General features: G+C 40.2%; 1 non-coding gene across 1 annotated transcript; it reads left to right on the top strand.

Annotated features, from left to right (window-relative positions):
* Positions 1–4439: 4439 nt before the first annotated feature.
* On the top strand, positions 4440–4512 carry TRNAV-AAC. The gene has a single exon. It is a non-coding gene; the product is annotated as a tRNA-Val (tRNA).
* Positions 4513–12711: the final 8199 nt, after the last annotated feature.

The following is a 12711-nucleotide window of genomic DNA, read 5'->3' on the forward strand; positions in this document are numbered from 1 at the left end:
GCCTTTTGTTTTAACTCTCTTCCCTACTTACTATGTACTTTTGGGTGAATTAACAATAAATTTGTTTTGATAGAGCTGTATTAAGTCACTTATCAGCCACTGGTCACAGGCTCGCAGATTGAAGTTTCTTACAAGTCCACTAAGGCCTGTTGTGTTAATATGGGGATCCAACAGTATCACAAGATTGAACACAAGTAAAACATTTAGCATGCACACTATATTCAAGAGGCAGATGTAATCCTCGCCATATCATAGAATCATAGAATATTAGGGTTGGAAAAGATCTCAGGAGGTCATCTAGTCCAATCCCCTGCTCAAAGCAGGACCAACACCAACTACATCATCCCAGCCAAGGTTTTGTCAAGCCAGGCCTTAAAAACCTCTAAGGATGGAGATTCCACCACCTCCCTAGGTAACCCATTTCAGTGTTTCACCATTTCAGTATATCACATCCACTGCTTTCTCCATATCCACAGAGCTAGTTATCTCATCATAGAAGGCAATCAGGTTGGTCAGGCATGACTTGCCCTTGGTGAATCCATGTTGACTGTTCCTGATCACATTCCTCTCCTCCAAGTGCTTGTTCTGATTGCTTCTCATCTCCTGCTTGGTTCACTTCTGTCATAGCCAACATTAAATAATATTCTGGGATAACTGAGAAGTAGATCAGAACCTTACACAAACAGAGCAATATACTTGTAATATAACTGTCCTAATTCAAATTAATCACTGTAGTGAAATTACACTAGGAATGAATTTGGCCCATTAAGCACTTTTTAAAAAATGTGACGTATTTCTTTTGAACCATTGATTTGTGTAACTGCATTTAATATCAGGTTATGCAACTGGTACAGAAAATATGTTGTAGGTACAGTCCTAGCGATGCAAGTGCTAAAATATCCACTTCAGCTATTGGTTGTTTTCCCCTGAAATTTTGATATAGCCATGTACTGTACTCAGCAGATTCATAATAGTTATCAGCTGTGAGGAGTCTCAGGCTGGATTTCTTATTTTGATCACAAAACTCAAACCCATATAATTTTGATCAAGTTAAGATAGGATATTGCTGTGTGATTGAGATATAATATTGCATTAGATTTTGTGTTTTGGTATGAGAAATCCTATTTGGTTACTTTTACCTAGTTGGATTTAGAAAATAATTTTGATTAGGTCTCTATCCATGTAGCTGATAAACAGCAAATAAATGAAAACATGATCTGGAATTCTGTGGTATTATTTTCTTTGAGTAGATATTACACTAATATCTGGACTGTCACTCAGTCTACTTGTACTGCAGTTCCTAAAGCATAGTCCCAGCATCTGGTCCTTAAAGGTTAGGTAAGGGGTTCTATCTAGTAGTTATAGTCTCCAAGACTGCCCAATATGCCGTTGGCCCTCTGAAACCAGCCATTTGGTTCCTCTAACTTATTAGCTCATATCTGCACCCTTTAAAATGTGCTTATACAATGTATGACCACAGCATCTAAAAGATGAGCAAGATATTTATCAGTTACTAAATCCCTCTCACTTTACTCACTTGATTAGTCTCAAAAGGAACTACTTACATGAGTGAGGCAAGAAGGATTAATTCACTATTTATTTTAAGACTATTGATAAGTGTTCAAAGGTGCACCAGAGAGGCTAGAACTGCCCTGATGTCTACAGGAATTCCTAGTTATGATATACCAAACATTGGGCAGCTGCCATATTTTCAGTAATGAAGGTATACAGATGTAAGCAGAATCTGGATGAGCTCTCCCCTGACATCTAGTGGTGAGCTGTGGAAAAAGACTTCAGAAGCTGATCTCGTTTGCGTGGACACACCCACCCTGCCTAGGTGCTCAGCATGGTGGGATTGCTTGCCCAAATGATCACTTGTGGCTGCTGTTGGATCCCCAGTCTCCTTATTATTGGGGAAGAGGTAATAAAGGGTTGTTATCCTTGTGTGAACCGAGGGCAACAGAACTGTACCTGGCATACCCCAATGGAGGGACGCACCCTCAACTGAACAACACTTGCTGGGCAGGGGACATGGGTTCCAAAGCCCAATGAGTTGAGAGAGGGTGGGGACAGGTATTTGTGCCTGGTGATGTGGGCCTTGTTTAAGGGTGCTAGACACCATTTGACCTTTTCTCTCTCTGGGGTATAATAAAAGAGCTAATTTAGACTCAGTTGAGAGTCTTGTTACATGCTGCAGAACTGACATCACTGATATCTGTATCTAAGTATTAGACCTACTTTGGGACAGTGCCTCAAAGAGACTGCTCTGTGTGCACCAGCAGTGAGGCTCTCCCACTAACAGCTGAAATCACTGAGAGCTGTGGTAAGTGTGTGGGGGGTCCTGAAGACATCTTGGTGAGTCGCCAGCAGCACGGCTGGCAGAGAGGTGTGGCAAGGGGCCAGAAGGGCATCTGGTGGAGAGGCTTGGCAAGTGGCCAGGAGGGTAACTTGTGGAGAGGCGTGGCAAGCAGCCTGCAGAGCCCCGCCAAGGCGTGACAATCAGCTGTTGGGGTGACAAGCGAGTGCCCAAGCAGTGCAGCATGTAAGGTGCCTCCTTACCTGCTCTGCCTTCCACACAGGGTGGGAGGTAACTCTGCGGATGGACCTCTGGACTCTGGGGCGCAACTGGCCAGGGATGGCAGCTGTGAGTGGGGTACAGAGAAGGGACGGGCATGTTAAAGGGACTTTTGGGTTGCTGGACTTAGGACCCTGAGGGGAAAAGGACACCACCCATTTTACTTGGGTGTGTGTCTTTTGCTCATGGTTTGTGTTTGTGAACACTAGTTGTGGTGTTTTCCTAACTTAATGCTGAGTTACTTCCCTCCTTTTATTAAAAGTTTTTGCTACACTCAGACTCCGTGCTTGTGAGAGGAGAGGTATTGTCTCTCAGAGGTGCCCAGGGTGTGGCCAGCCCAGGCAGGAAATTGGTATCCCCCTGAATTCCATGGGAAGGTACAGTGTGGGTTGTGTCCCTACATGCACCTACAGAAACAGCATGTAAGGGACAGAGCAGAGTCATATGGCAAAAGAAAGGGCATCTGTGACTAAGTGAAGCCACCATCTTGCTTCTTCATACAGTTACAGCATTTGGGCTGTGCTCCAGTTTTCCCTTTTAGCATCTTGAATATTTATGATCTTCTCCAATCTAGGATATGTAAAATGTATGTAAACATGTACATACTTTGTTCTTTGCAGAGACTTTAGGTCTATATGACAAACATGCAATGATGTAGTGAAAATGCATTTTTATATATTCCTTCTTCATTTCCCTGCCTGTGTTTCTGGTTGAGTCCTTGAACAGGTCAATTGGCAGATTAGTATGCTAATACAAATCTGATTCTTTAAAGACAAATAATAAGAACCAGAAGAGTTACTGCCACCCTTACTAGAAGAAGCTTAGAAGCAGTCAGACACTTAGTAATGATGGTTACATTCAGCTAGTGACTTATTTTAACTATATATCCAAAATATTAAAGACAGGAGTGTGTGATATATATGATTTTATCCCTCCCACTAACCCCTTTCACATCTAACTTCATAAATTCAGAGTTTAAGGCCAAAAGGTACCATTAGTTTATATAGTCTGACATCCTGCATATAACAGGCTATTAAATATCACCCAGTTACCACTGTGTTGAGCCCAACAACATGTGAATTTGTCATAGGTCTTAGGATAGGACTGTGTCTTTGTGCATATTAGTTAGGGACTTAGTGTGATGGAACACCAATCTCAGCTGAGACCTCTGGGCACTATACAAACGAGTAGATCTTATGAAACAACAGCTGCAATCTAAGAGTCAGATGTGACAGAGAAAGAGTCCTTTCCTTAGTTACATCTTCCTTGGTGACTGCCTGAATCCTTTTGTGTCTCTTTTGTTTGGGTTGCCCTCTTAGCCCTGGTCTACACTACAAGTTTAGGTAGAATTTAGCAGCATTAGATTGATTTAACCCTTCACCCGTCTGCACGACAAAGCCATTTTTGTCAACTTAAATGGCTCTTAAAATCGATTTCTGTACTCCTCCCCGACGAGGGGATTAGCGCTGAAATTGACATCGCCGGGTCGAATTTGGGGTAGTGTGGACACAATTCTATTGTATTGGCCTCCAGGAGCTATCCCAGAGTCCTCCATTGTGACCGCTCTGGACAGCACTTTGAACTCAGACGCACTAGTGATCCTGCCCGAGCCAGGTCGCTGTGTCACATGCACTCTGCGCTGTGTCAGTTTTGGGCAGGGGCATGACCGCTTTGTGAGCAGGAAGGCCATAGATATAGACATTGCATTAGATAGCTTCTGTAGCTAGAGAAAACATTCCTGTGCATTCGGCAAAGTCTGTAGCAAAAAAAGAGAAGCCCCATGATACACTAAACTATTAATAATACACAACCACACATTACATAAAGTATAATAGGGACCACATGAGGGATATGTTCAAGTTGGGTTTCTGTAGTGTAGTGGTTATCACGTTCACCTAACATGTGAAAGGTCCCCACTTCGAAACTGGGCAGAAACGGGTAACGGTTCCTTTTTCTGACTCCCCTCCTGCATTTTTAGTCTTAGAACAGACCGAGCTGTGAAATTTTACTTTGCATTATATCATTTATGAGTTAAATAATATGGAAACTCTCTCTAAGTTATAGTCCCGGGTTCCTTATCCTTTCAACTGCTTTGATAAATGAACATTTTTGTTAGGGGTGGGGGAAAATTTTCATGAAGCCTTTTATAGGGACTAAATGCTATCTAGGACTCTGAAATAATCTTAACGTGGCGCATAGAGTGCAATCATTCATTCTGGATTTGTCATTCCAAAAGTTGAACAGCTCCTTACTACTGTCCAGGCTTCATGAGCCATGGGAGCAAGGAGCAGGCTGGGGTAGGTGTGACCGCGCAGTGCTGCTGGCTGGGAGAGCAGCTTGAGGCAGAAGCCTCCAGCTCGCATGATATTCCAGGCAGGACTGAATCTCCATGAGATGAAACTTAAAGAAGAGAATGACCTAGAATCACTCCCATTCGGTGCTCTAAGAGGAGGATAGCCATGTCTGTCAAGGTGCCCCTGATCAACCTCACTGAGGTCTGCCAGGAGCACCCAGGAGACGTACGACTGCTATCAGTCCTACTGCACCGTCTGCCGCGAAGGCAAGGAGCTGCTGCTGTGTAGCAATGCAGTACCGCATCTGCCAGCAGCACCCAGGAGACGTACGGTGACGGTGAGCTGAGAGGGTGCCATGCTTGCCATAGTATGGCAAGCATGGCAGCAGGCTGAGTGGGGCTGGCAGGAAACAATTTGTGAAGGGAATTTGAAACCTACAGTTTATCAAGGATGATAGAATTCTGACAATCTCAGTTTTAGAAGTAAATTCGAGATCTCATTAGAGAAGGTGGATATGTTCACATTTAATTTGATTAGTACACTAGTTTTTTAATGTAAGAACATAAGAACAGCCATATTGGGTTGTACCAAATATCCATCTAGCCCAGTATCCTGTCTCACCACAGTGGCCAATGCCAGGTGGCCCTGAGGGAATGAACAGGACAGGTAGTCATCAACTGATCCATCCCCGTCGCCCATTCCCATGCCCAGCCCCCTGGCAAACAGAGGCTAGGAACACGATACCTGCCCATCCTGGCCAAAAGCCATTGATGGACCTATCCTCCATGAAAATATCTAGTTCATTTTTGAGCCCTGTTATAGTCTTGGCCTTCACAACGTCCTCTGGCAAAGAGTTCCACAAGTTGACTGTGCGTTGTGTGAAGAAATACTTCCTTTTGTTTGTTTTAAACCTGCTGCCTATTAATATCACTTGGTAACCCCTAGTTCTTGTGTTATGAGAAGGCGTAAATAACACTTCCTCATCTACTTTTTCCACTCATGATTTTACAGACCTCTATCATGTCCCCTTTTAGTCGTCTCTTTTCCAAGCTGAAAAGTCCCAGTCTTATTAATCTCTCCCCATATGGAAGCTGTTCCATACCCCTAATTATTTTTGTTGCCTTTTTCTGTACTTTTTCTACTTCCAATATATCTTTTTTGAGATGAGGCAACCACATCTGCACACAGTATTCAAGATGTGGGTGTACCATGGATTTATATACAGGCAATATGATATTTTCTGTCTTATTATGTATCCCTTTCTTAACGATTCCCAAGATTCTGTTAGGTTTTTTGACTACCACTGCACACTTAGTAGGTGTTTTCAGAGAATTATTCACAATGACTCCACAATCTCTTTCTTGAGTGGTAACACAAATTAAATGTGAGTGGTAACAGCTAATTTAGAGGTTTCAGAGTAGCAGCCATGTTAGTCTGTATCCACAAAAAGCAAAGGAGGACTTGTGGCACCTTAGAGACTAACAAATTTATTTGAGCATAAGCATAAGCTTTCGTGAGCTACAGCTCAATGCATCCGATGAAGTGAGCCGTAGCTCACGAAAGCTTATGCTCAAATAAATTTGTTAGTCTCTAAGGTGCCACAAGTCCTCCTTTTCTTTTAGCTAATTTAGACTGCATCATTTTATATCTATAGTTGGGATTATGTTTTCCAATAAGAATTACTTTGCATTTATCAACATTGAATTTCATCTGCCATTTTGTTGCCCAGTCACCCAGTTTTGTGAGGTCCCTTTGTAGCTTTTTGCAGTCTGTTTGGCACTTAACTATCTTGAGTAGTTTTGTATCATCTGCAAATGCTGCCACCTCACTGTTTACTCCTTTTTCCAAATCATTTATGAATATGTTATACATACTGGTCCCAGTTCGGACCCCAGGGAGAAACCACTATTTACCTTTCTCCATGCTGAAAACTGACCATTAATTCCTACCCTTTGTTTCCTATCTTTTAACCATTTACCAATCCATGAGATGACCTTCCCTTTTATTCCATGACAGTTTAATTTGCTTATGTAAAAACAAAACCAACCAACCAACCAAATGTATATCCACATGTCTACTCACACCAAACATCCAGGTTGATTTCAAGGATTACACAGACCTATTCTTCCATTTTATATTTAAATTTCTTTCATTTAACAGGAAAGGATTCCATTCCTAGAATGGAATCAAATTCAAAGGCACATCATTAAGAAATATAGGAAATGACAACTATGAAACATTATGGTGCCCAGGCTTATGCTCTTATATATCTCCTGGGGAGGGTCATGGAAAGGGAGTGTATTACCACTTCAGAATTCCCACAAAGAGGCAAGTCCTGATGCTTGAATACTGCTTGGCTGAGTTGCTCACTGGACCATTAATACTGATCTTCAATAAGTCTTGGAGGACTGGGTAAGTTCCAGGAAAAAAAGCTAATGTTGTTCCAATATTTAAAGATGGTAAATGGCAGGACCTGTGTAATTATAGGTTTGTCAGACTGAAATCAATCCCAGGCAAGATCATGGATTGTCTGATATGGGACTTGATTACCCTCCTTTAATTTTTTATTAATATCAATCAACATGCATTTATGGTTGATTTACATGATTGTAATGTTCAAAACAAATGATTATAGTCTATTTAGAAAATATTGAGTGGAAAAAGAAGGGAGGGAAGAATGGCACTATACCAAAAACAGCATTACCTCTTTTAGTCACTCACAACCGAAAACAAATTTTGAATATTTATGCATCAGAATCCTAACAGATAAAGCACAAGATAGATAACCACTTAGTATCTGCTACACACCACCTAACCTCACTAGGATGACCCCAGCATCTTAAACACCTATCTATAATGGGTAGGGGGAAAAAAGCTGCATGATCACTTAGGACTTCAGTTTGGGTGACACATGCTAGAGGTCTCATTGCTGTACTAAAACATCCTTGGAATTTCTAAATATTATAGAAGCAATTATCTAAATCAAAGTCTTGCATCCAACATGGGAAACTTCTAGATTAGACCCCATCTGGCAGTCAAAGAGAAGTTTGTTAGGGGGCTTATTCCTTCACCGACTTACTTCCCTGGTCCTTCTCGCATGAACAGAGAGCAACAATATGTGAAGTCCAAAGGTGCAAACAATTCAATGTTTATTGGAGTGAACTTCCAGCAAGCATGATTCCAGTTTCCTTAATTAGTGTCCCCCTTCCCAGCTCTGACACCACAGAGCCTTACACCTGTGTCCTTGTTCCCATTTCCCCCCTTAGCCAAACATGATTCCAATTTCCCCACCCCCATTCCCTGTTCCCATTTCCCCCCCCCCTTACTCCTGATTGACTGCAGACTATATAGTAAAACTTGAGTTCTGCTTAGCTATACCTTAACCAATCATTTTACTGAAATTTAACTAACCAATCCTAACGTGATTATTTAACCAATTATATCCCACCACCTTAATTAATTTACACCCAGCAAAATTAATTATACAGCAGACAGAAACAATCACAGAACCAGACAGAGATTATACAGACAAACAATAGCAAAGTGGGAACTATAATGACAAAACAATACAGAAGTGAGGATTTCACAACTACATCTATTGATAAGTGAGTTCTTGCCAGACAGGATGCTATCAAACTAAGTTTCCTTTTACATCTTCTAGGCAGTTCCCTTTCTCTGGAGGTGATAGGCATTATCAGGACAGGATTGTATTCCTAAGAGCCCAGTAGCACCTTATTTCAATGTGACTAGTCTGGAATGTGAGGATGTGACCGTTCACTTCCCCGCTTATGGCTGCCTCTGCTGCTTAGCCAAAGGCTTTAGCCTAAGAACAGGGCCTCAGACTGTCACAGTAAGAGAAGGCCCTTACACCAGCAGACAGTGATTTTGATTCTTTCTTTTATACCTCTAGAACTAGCTAAGTGATAAGAATACACCTAAATTCTTAGAGTATAGGCCTTTACAGACAGGCCTGAAAATCTATATCTTAACAAAGTTTATCACAGAACTAAAACTTGGTGAAAGTTTAGGTACAAGTGAACATGACAATCACATTTGTAATATGCAAACAGAATAAAGTCCAAACCAGTAATACACACTGAGCTTTCGAGAGGGACAATTTCAAAAATGTGAAAACAGTTATGAGTAAAAGCAGCTGGGAGAATTAAATTAGAAAAATGTGAATGATAATTGGGAATTGTTTAACACCCCTTTACTAAATGCCCTAACAGCTACAATGTCACAGACAAAGAAGGTACAGGCTAAAAATCAAAAACAAATATGGCTTAGAAGGAAAGTGAAGTTAGCTACAAAAATATATAACCAATGGAAGAAAGTGGAAATTGATAGTAATTAATATAAATCCGAAGCTAGGAATTTTAGAAAAAAAGAATCAATAAAGGACACAAAGAGACCCAAGAAGAAATCTATGGCCAGCAGAGTTAAGGGCAATAAGGACTTTTTTTAAAGTATATTAGTAACAAAAAGAATCCTCACAATGGTATTGGTCCATTTCTTGTTGAAAATGGCAGTGTTAATAATGAAGAAGTCTGAAGGGTTCAATCAATTTCTGTTCTATTTTTTGTTAAAAGCCAAATTATATTTGATGATGAAATACTTTATTGTCCAATAATAACTTGGCAGGATGTTTAAAATGTAACTGAAGTTACACATTTTTAAATCAGTTGGTCCAGGTAACTTGTAATCAAGAGTTTTAAAAGATATGGCTGGGGAGTTCATTGGACTATTAACATGTGATTTTCAGTAAGTCTTGGAACACTGGGGAAGTTCCAGAAGACAGGAAGAAAGCTAATATAATGCCAATATTTTAAAAGGATAAACGAGATGACGCAGTTAATTATAGCCCTGTCAGTCTGACATCGATCCTGGCTGAGATAAAGGAGCAGCTGATACGGGACTGGATTGATAAAGACTTAAAGGAAGGTTATATAATTAATGCAAATTAACACGGGCCTATGGAAGATAGATCCTGTCTAACTTGATATCTTTATTTGATGAGATTACAAGTTTGATTGATAAAGGTGATAGGATTGATTTAATATACTTAGGCCTCTGTAATGCTTTCAACATGGTACTGCATGACCCTTTAATTTTATATCCTAGTTTTTAATCAATATGACACACATTAAATGGATTAAAAGCTGGATAACTGATAGGTCTCAATATAATTGTACACAGGAAATCAAACAGGTGTGTTTCTAGTGGGGTCACCCAGGAATTGGTTCTTGTCCCTCTGCTATTTAACGTTTTTTATCAATGATCTGGGAGAGAACAAAAATCACTGAAAGGTTGCAAGTGACACAAAGATTGGGGGAGAAGTAATTAAGAGGCCAGGTCACTGATGCAGAATTATATGAATTGCTTGGTAAGCTGGAAACAAGCAAACAATATTCATTTTAATGTGGCTAAAGGTAGATGTATATGTCTAAGAGAAAAGATCACAGTTTGTGTTTACAAGATTTGCAACTATCCTGAGAAGCAGTGACTCTGAGAAAGATTTGGGGGTCATGGTGGACTATGAGCTGAACATGAGTTCCAGAGTGATGCTGTAGTCAAACGGCATAGATGTAACCACTTCTGGAATAATGTGTCCAGTTCTAATATCAACAATTCAATAATTATGTTGATAAATGGGAGAGACTTCAGAGAAAAATTATGAGAATGACAAAAGAATAGAAAACATGCTATACAGTGATAGACCCCATGAGCTAAATCTATTTAGCTTAACAAAGAGAAGATTATGGGGTGACTTGATCACAATCTAGAAGTAGCTAGATGGGGAAAAGAAATTTGACAATAGAGCGTGTTCAATCTAACAGGTAAGTATAACAAGATCCAATGGCTGGAAGTTGAAGCAAGACAGTGTCAGACTGGAAATAAGGTACACATTTTTAAACGAGGGTAATTAACCATTGGAACAACTTGCAAACTTATGAAGGGTTGTGGTGGATTCCCCATCACTGGCAATTTTTCAATCAAGACTGGATGTTTTTTTCTAAAAAGATATACTCTAGGAATTATTTTGGGGAACTTTTCTGGCCTGTGTTATACAGAAGTTCAGACCAGATGATCACATTGGTTCCTTCTGGTCTTGGAATCTATACATAGAAGAGCCATGCCCCAAGTTGATCTACAGGTTTGTGGGAAGGAGACTTCCAGATTCTTCCTTGGGGACAGAAAAATGTAAGTGAAATGAAACAGTTTTAACTTGTAGTTGCAAGTCCCCTACATGGGTTAAGTCCTGAGAAACGAAGAATTAGAACATATAAACAGTGAAAAAGCTTTGCAAATAAAATCCCTATCTCTTTACTAATTGTTAGTCAGCTTACTGTGATAGAGGACTATGCTAGATCCATTGCCATATATTAAAATAAATAAAGTTCAGTCCACATACAATTTTCAGTTGACTGAAGGAAGGTAAATGTTGTGTATTTCCAATAATTGATATCCCAGCTACTGTAGTTCAGGATAAGGAAGTCTTGTGAATAAAATTAAATACCATAGATGAACAACTTAGTTAGATGTTATAACTTATGAGTACAGTATGTAAAAAGCTTCAATTAATTAAGTGGATTATGTCTTCAAGAGGTTCAACACCTACTTATAGCCTCATCATAAACATTTAGCAAATTTTTCACAAAATAGGCTTTAGAATAGCATTCTATAAGCAGTACAAAATACAGCCCTGAACTTGTTGTATACAGTGTTGTTGTAGCTACACTGATCTCAGGATATTAGAGAGACAAGGTGGGTGAGGTAATATTTTATTAAACCAACTTCGGTTGGTGAAACAAGCTTTCAGTCTTACACAGAGCTCTTCTTCAGGTGTGGGAAATGTACTGACTGTCACAGCTAAATAAAAAGTGGAACAGCTTGTTTCGCATAAGTAGTTAAAACATTTCAAGATGAGGTGGCGTGTTATAGAACAGGCCACCCAAAAAATCTCAGGAGAACCTGCTTCGATACTAGAGGAAAAAAGGCTTCTGACTGCACATCCCTAGTTGTCACCTACCACCCCGCACTGGAACCCATACAGGGTAACAACAACCCGTCTTTGATGGGGATCCTATCCTGAAAAAAAATCTTTCCTGAACCCCACCTTCTGGCCTTCAAACCACCACCACACCATCATCAGAAGCAAGCTCCCCACAGACCAAGACACACCAACTCAAAGCAGCACAAGACCCTACCTGAACAGTTGCAAAATCTGCAGACATCTCCACTGCTACAGTGATCAATATCCCTCACACCACACATTTCAAGATCCCTAGGTCCTACACATGCCTATCACAAGATGTGGTGTACCTCATCCAGCATACTAAATGTCCCAACACCAATGATATTGGTGAACCCAGACAATCACTACACTCTCAAATGAACTCACACAGAAAAGTGATAAGACAAAAAAACACCATATCAACTCTGGGTGAACACCTTTCACAAAGGGATAACTACATCTGACTTCTCAGTCCTCATCCTCAAAGGAAACCTGCACAACACCTTCAAAAGACAAGCCTGGGTATAGGATAAATATGAAATTAAAGAATATGGGTTAGTTTACGTTTGATTAAGGAAACATGTTGTAAAGAAACAGCCCCACTAGCAAACAAGAGGGAAGGCCTTGAAAATAATGTTATAAGGCCAGAAGGAATTAAGTAGGGAGGATGTGTGGTTTAAAGAATAACTAATAAGGTGAGGGAAAGTTTCTAAAAAGAAGCCCTCTGACCAATAGGGTGATTTCAGAGGGTTTTAATTAAGAGTTTCTTTTGTCTTACAAAAAGCCAACATAAATCTTCCTACTCCACACACCAGTGTGAAAGTCAG

The sequence above is a fragment of the Chelonia mydas genome, chromosome 3, assembly GCF_015237465.2.
Source record: "Chelonia mydas isolate rCheMyd1 chromosome 3, rCheMyd1.pri.v2, whole genome shotgun sequence".
Taxonomy (NCBI): domain Eukaryota; kingdom Metazoa; phylum Chordata; order Testudines; family Cheloniidae; genus Chelonia; species Chelonia mydas.